This window comes from Grammomys surdaster, unplaced genomic scaffold (assembly GCF_004785775.1).
Source record: "Grammomys surdaster isolate TR1022 unplaced genomic scaffold, NIH_TR_1.0 142, whole genome shotgun sequence".
Classification (NCBI taxonomy): domain Eukaryota; kingdom Metazoa; phylum Chordata; class Mammalia; order Rodentia; family Muridae; genus Grammomys; species Grammomys surdaster.
The window spans coordinates 642393-649755 of NW_021604600.1; the positions used below are offsets into that span (position 1 = coordinate 642393).

General features: G+C 39.8%; 1 long non-coding RNA gene across 1 annotated transcript in view; it reads right to left on the reverse strand.

Annotated features, from left to right (window-relative positions):
• Positions 1 to 368: 368 nt before the first annotated feature.
• The window catches only part of LOC114618431, a 12898-nt gene continuing 5903 nt past the window's right edge, over positions 369 to 7363 (reverse strand). The window contains exon 2 of the long non-coding RNA XR_003710960.1: positions 369 to 1599. This is a non-coding gene — a long non-coding RNA (uncharacterized LOC114618431). The remainder of the gene's footprint in view (positions 1600 to 7363) is intronic.

The window sequence follows — 7363 nt, forward strand, 5'->3', positions numbered from 1 at the left end:
ATATACTGGGGACTACTACAATCAAGCTAATTAGCATATACATCACTTTACATAGACTCTGTGTGTGTGTGTGTGTGTGTGTGTGTGTGTGTACACTTCAGATCTATTCTCTTTTCTCTTGTTGGGCTAAACTGAATGCAAATATGTGAATTTATTTCTAAGATATCCATTCTCTTCCACTCATGTGTGCTTCTATTATGAAGTCTGCTCACGTTTGTTTAATCACTAAAGTTCTGCAGAATTGAAGTTCATCACTACAATGATTCTAGCCTTCTTCTTTTAGCTCAAAGTCACTTTAGGTAGTCAGGGTATTGAATCTTCAGATCACTGTATATACTATGAAATCATTAACAATAATACTTTCCAGATCTATAACCCTGGGATATATTTTTATTTATCTGTCTTCTGTTTTTTTTTTCCAATCGATATTTTATTGTGTACAGTACACAGGTCTGCTACCTCTGTAGTTAAATTGATTTTCAAGTATTTTATTTTACTCTTAAACTACTATGAATGGAGTTATTTTCCTTGCTTTTTTTTTCTTTTTTTCCTGTTTGGTTTATTTAGGTAATTTTGTTGGTTTTTATAGTTTCTAAGTTTGTACTCTGTAAATTCATCAAATTAGTAGTTCTCGATGTGTGGTGGGTGAGTCTTCACCACTTTCTATGGAAATCCCATCATTTCCAGTGTTCATTTTCCCATCGTTTCTTATTTGGGGTCTCTGTTCTGTTGGCTGGTTTTGGCTAGGACGTCATCCATCACTACATTGACTAGAGACATGAAAGCATCCATATATTCTTTTGTTCATTACCCTCATGCATTTTATTTTCTGCTATACCTTCCAGTTATCAGGATTGTGGACCATAATTTTATTGTGAATACATTAAAATCATGGCACAATGACAGCCTATTGGCAGAAGTTATCTACATCATTTTTCCAAATTATGTATAAATTCTAACTCAATCCATAAATTAATTTCTGCACAAATCAAATTACAATGTCATACTTTACAATTTGTGCCTGTGATTATTTCTGGAAAAATGTCTTTATTTCATTTAATGATAAATATGTTTACTTTCATCTCAAATTCCTTTACTTTTCCTCTTAAGTGTGTTCCCTTCCACCTCACTGAGCTTTTGTAATATGAGCATTTTGAATTCTCCTTCCTATAACTCATGGGTTTCTAATTTCTGTGGTAAGCTGCAACAGCCTTGTTATTTTTCTTTACTGGTGTTCAGTTTACCAGATTCCCTTTTATTCAATACACCCTTGTGTTGGTCCATATGTTTGGAAGAGGAAAAAACACCCCTTCCATTCCTTAGGAAGTGTTTTTAGCCCTGTAAGGTCTTCTCTTAGATCTCTGAGCTGGTGAGGTTGCCTTGAAATCCCAGTCAGATGTTCTCAGAACCAGCAGGACTGCTGCTGAAACTGTGTTGAGTCTTGGCTCCAACAGCACCAATGAGATCTGAGGCCAAGAGAGCCTGTAATCATGCTGTAATCAAGCTGCAGGGTTGCTTCAGGATCAAAGACAGAGTCCAAGTCTTTAAGCCCATCTCCGATGCATACGTCCTGGAGTTGAGTCTGCTGTCAACCTGCATCTGAGAGAAAATGAAGCCAAGATTTAGGGCTATTCCAGGATCCTCTGAGGAACTGAGGTTGGCAAGCCTACCCTAAAGAATAAGCTGGGTATGTTTTCTGCTTGGCCCTGGTATGACAGAATTGCTCTCAGACTACAGATTAAGGCTTGAGATCTGGGCTCTTTGAGTCTCCTTTGTGACTGAAGTTGGTAAATGTACACCAGGAGATCTATCCAGGCAGGCCTGCGCTGTTTTGAGCAGGAAGGGTTACTATTCGAATAGAAACATGCTTTGGGGCCTTTCTGAAACTACAGTAGTACCAGGGTTGGCAAACATGCCCTAGAGACCAACATGTACACACTTTCTTCTGTGTCTATGTGCAGTAACAACTTATGTCACCGTATGGGTGAGATGAGCTAGGCTGAGATCGAGTGTCATTTCAAGATCTGCAATGACGACTAGGTGAGGCAGACCTGTTTCCTAATGTGCTAATGTATATGAACTCATTGCTGGTTCCCTGGCAAAGGTTTTGGCATTAAAACCAAAGTCACAGAAGGCTTCAGCCAAGGCTATAGGGGCATGGAGTCATTTCTAGGTCTGGAACCTGAACCTGCCAAGAAAAAAAAAATGTGTTCACTGAAACCACCTTTCTAGAACTCAGAGCTTCTGGGTGTCAAAATCTTCCACTGGAGTGCTTTTGTGTGCAGATTACCTGTGGGGACATGAATGAGGCCTACCTAATTAATTACCTTGCTGAGGTCTAGCCTTCTGACTCTGGTAATACTCGAGGGTGACAGGAACCACTGTCTCCTTGTGTTGTCTTCCTCTGTCTATGTTCACAACTTTTTCTCTATTTTCAAAATATTTATTGTATCCCTTACTTCTCTCTCTCTCTTCTTCTCTCTTCCTTCTTTCCTCTCCCATTTTCTCTCCTCACTTCCTCTCCCCCTTTCTCCACAAGTGTTTTGCAGATGCCCTTAGAAGCCAGAAGAGGGCAGAAGGCTTCACATTCCTGGCAGCTGGGGTTAGAGGTAGTCTAAGGCACTTGGCATTCAAACTAGGAACCAAAATCTGGTCTCTGCATAGGTGGTGCACATTCATAGCTGCCACACTATCTCTCCAGGCCCCATCTCTGTTTGTCATTAGAAGAAATACAGTTATATGCCCAAGCGGTTTTCTTTTTCTATTTCACCTGTTTCTACTTTTTTCTGTTTTTCTAAAAGTCCAAAGACATATGTTTTTCACCAAAATCTGAACTGGTTTGGGCTGTTCTTCTGGCACTTCACTGATTCCAAGGACTGCTGATGTTTCACTTGCAGTTTCCAAGTTTTCTCTATTATTCTGAGTGATGATAGCTTTTGATCCAATTTCAGGTTCACTGAGTTTCTTTGACCATCTTGAATCTACCAGGAAGTCTAATGAATTAATTTTTAACTTTATCAACAAGATTGTTCAGTTAATGATTCCCCATTAAAAATTCTATTTCTCTACTAAAAGTTATGTTTCTCTTTAGCATGCTTGTCTTCAGTTCTTAAACAGCTTTATAACATTTATTAAAATTATTATCTACTAATCCCAATTTGGATCATCAGTTTTACCCATTGATGTCCTGTTTTTTTTGTTTGTTTGGTTGGTTTGTTTGTTTTGATTTGTTTTTAGCATTTTTTTTTCTTTTTTTGTTTTATTTTTGTTTTGGAGAATGAATCATGTTGCCCTTTTTTTAAGTTATTTTTTTCATTTACATCATTTCCACCATTCCTTCTTCCCCCTCTGACTCCTCTCATACCTCCCATCCCCTCTCAAATTCATGACCCCCCTCCCCTTTAACCACTGTTACACACACAGTCCAACACGGGCCCATTTAGTGTCGCCTACTATAAGTGTTTAGGGATAAGCATCTGGGATTGGGTAATCTGTCAAGAGACTCATCTCTAACTCTCCCTCCTTCAGCAGCCATTACTTGTCTAGAGCAGTGGTTCTCAACCTTCCTAATGCTGCAACCCTTTAATACAGTTCCTTATGTGGTGGTGGTCCTGAGCTATAAAATTATTTTTGTTGCTACTTCATAAGCATAATTTTGCTACTGCAATAAATCATAATGAAAATATTTGTGTTTTCTGATGGTCTTAGAGGACCCCTGTGAAAAGGTTGTCTGACCTCCAAAGGGGTAACAACCCACAGGTTGAGAACCATTGGATTACATAGCTCCTTATGTAGGAATAGGATCTTGTAAAAATTTGTCTCATCCATGCTGGCATATCAACAGATGTTTCCATTATTCAGGTCTTATTTAGGCAACCTTTGTGATATCGTGGATGTGATTTTCCTGTCATATATAGAAGACCTCATCTCACAGCAGACATCTTGGGCCTCTGGCTCTAAGAATTTTTCTATCCCATCTCCAGCAATGTTCCTGAGCCTTGGGTGTAGCAACAGTGCTGCATATGTATCAGCTGGGGCTGGACTGCCCAGTCAGCTTGACCTCTGCATTTTGATCAGTTATGGAATTCTGGAATGGTCTCCATCTGCTTCACATAGGCGTTTCTTTGATGAAGAGAAAGAATAACTTATGTTTGGGTGATAAGTACTTAGAATACAGTTAGAAGTTACACTGGTTTAAGAAAGTGGCAGATGTAGTTTCTGCTCTAAGGTCTAAGTACTTCATCACTCACAGGTAGTTGGCTAGGTTTACAGTAGTAGGCACAAATTTATTCCTACTAAGTTGGCCTAAAGTCCAACTAGACAGCTGTTGGTTGCTCCCAAGATATATAAGTGCCACTATTGAACCTTTGGGAGCATCTTGCTATGCTAGTTATTGTGGTGTGAAGGCTTTACAGCAGGGTAGGATTATTGAATGTTTTCCTTCCTTGGCAGTTTGCATAGATTCAGATATTAGGAGAGGTAGTCCTCAGGGAAAAGTCTTTCAGGTGAGTTCCAACTCAATTCCTCCAAATTTTGTGTCTGAAACATGTGGTATCTTCAGCAACAGAGTCTTATTTTCAAGTTCTGGTGGGGTGGTGCCAATCAAGGGCAATGCCACTAGCCTACATTATTTGGAGGGTCTCTTTGATTCCCCTGACCAACAACTCTGAAATAATCTGTAGTATCTGAGTGTATCTGTCTACAGTGTCTGTCTATGGGGTGGCAGATAGAATCCAGGACCTTGCACTTGCTGGGAAAACACTCTAGTACACAGTTGCCTCAAGTGATTTTGGATTTTGTGCTGAACCTTGTCATTAATAGTGAAGATTTTAGGCTTTATTTTGTTCTTTTGAGCTAATCTCTCTCTCTCTCTTTCTCTTTCTCTCTCTCTCTCTCTCTCTCTCTCTCTCTCTCTCTCTCTGGTTTAAACAGGCAAACTTGTAGTTCAAAAACAATTCAATTCCTTCTGTGTTTAGTAACTTAAAATTATATTCCATTCCTTCAGCTCAAAGCTACATGGAGTCTGTGTAGGTCAGGAATGAACTAGAAATTTGTGCAAAACTTATTCACAGAAGTTGAGTTCTCTTTTTCTCTTCCATTCTGGTTTTTCTCTGTGCAGTGAGACATCTGCTAAATGTTGTCTTTCCTTCCACATAAAAATTACTCTAATTTCGTTTTTGCTTGAGTTACTCACTAGTATCTTCTGATATTAAAAGAAAACAGTTTATGGATGATTAATCATTGATCTCCGTTAGAATGTTGATTTGCTTGTGTGTTTGCTTGTTTTTTTTTTAGACAGGCTATGGTGGTTTGAATGAAAATGGCCCCCGTAGACTCACAGGGAGTGGCATTATTGGAGGTGTGGCCTTGTTGGAGGAAGTGTGGCACTTTGAAGTTTCAGTTGCTCAAGCTAGGCCCAGTTTCTCTGTCTCTTCCTGCTGCCTGCTCATCTGCATGTAGAACTCCCAGCTACCTCTCCAGCATCATGTCTGCCAGTGTGCCATCATGCTTCCCACTGTGATGACAATGACTAAAATCTCTGAACTGTAAGCCAGCCCCAATTAAGTGCTTTCCTTTATGAAAGTTCCTATGTTCATGACATTTCTTCACATCAATAAAACCCTAACTAACACAGGGTCTCACTATGTAGTCCTTGATTGCCCAGAGCTTACTAGGTAGACCAGGTTGGCCCTTAACTCATGAAGATTTTCCTTTCTCTGCCTGCTCAGTGCTGAAATTGAAGATATCCACAACCACATCTGGCCCAAGAATGCTGATCTTACAGAAACCATTCCATTACTATAGTCTTACTCACATTAATTGTTATGCTATTAATTGTTTAATGAAAATATTCCAAACTTTTGGCATGTATTATCTATGTATACATTTGAATTAGGTTAAAAAGTAACTCCCCAGATGCTATTGTATAATAAAAGGTCTTAGGGGTATTCAGAGTAATATGAGAGGATACTTTGGATTTAAGTTAGAGTACAAGCTCCAGTCTGAGCCTTGTTCTGCCGCAGACCATTGTTAAGGGCTGGAACAAGATATATTGACAATAGAAATAAAGATAGAAGATTTTCAAAGAGCTGTGTATTCCTCTAGTTGGAGCTATTCCCAGGATGAATGTGTGACAGTGAGCACAACGACTAACAACTAAGAACTTATACCCAGGTAAAGTAGGTTCAAATGCCTTTTCTGTCATTTCCTGTCTGTATTGAGCTTGGTTATCGGGCTGAAATTCTTAGTGTTAACATCCACATTAGTAAAATGTGGTGATAATAGGAACTTCCACGTAGTCTTTTATGATGTGACTTGGCTTATGTACAAGGAATGGACTATATCTAAGTCAATAGTATTTGGTCAATGTGGTGGTTTGAATGAGAATGGCTCCTGTCTCAGAGTTTTACTGCTGTAAACAGACACCATGACCAAGGCAACTCTTACAAGGACAACATTTAATTAGGGCTGGCTTACAGGTTCAGAGGTTCAGTCAGTTATCATCAAGGTGGGAACATGGCAGCATCCAGGCAGGCATGGCAGAGGAGGAGCTGAGAGTTCAACATCTTGTTCCAAAGACAAACAGGAGAAGACTGGCTTCCAGGCAGCTAGGATGAGTGTCTTAAAACCCACATCCACAATGACACACCTACTCCAACAAGGCCACATCTAATCCAACAAGGCCACACCTCCTAATAGTGCCGGTCCCTGGGCCAAGCATATACAAACCGTCACAACCCCCACCCCCCTTAGACATTCATTTGTATGCTTGGTTCTCAGTTGGTAGAACTAGAACTGTTTGGGAGTATGGCCTTGTTGGAAGAGAAGTGTCACTGGGGGTGAACTTGGACATTTCCAAGGCTCACACCAGGCACAGTCTCTCCCCCAACTCCTCCCTCTGCCTCTTCCTTGTAGTTCAGATGTAAGCTCTTAGCTACCTCTCAAGCATCATGCCTGCCTGCCTGTTGTCATGCTCATCACCATGGTAGTCAAAGATTCTACTACTGTCTGGAACCATGAGCCCCAAATTAAATGCTTTTTTTTTATAAGTTGCCTTGGTCATGGTGTCTTGAATACATACATACATACATACATACATACATACATACATACATTCACACATAATATAGTCAATAAAAAGAAAAAGCACATGTCATTAGGCTTTACTATATGTTTAAATACGGCTATGTTTACAATTCTTTGAGATAAAAGGACCTTCAGAAGTAATCAGGTTGGTGATGTTGCTCAGGAGTAAAGTACTTGGTCACCAATTGTAAGACCTTGAACAGTCTCCAGGACTGAAGAAAGGGAGAAAGAGAGAGAGAGAGAGAGAGAGAGAGAGAGAGAGAGAGAGAGAGAGAGA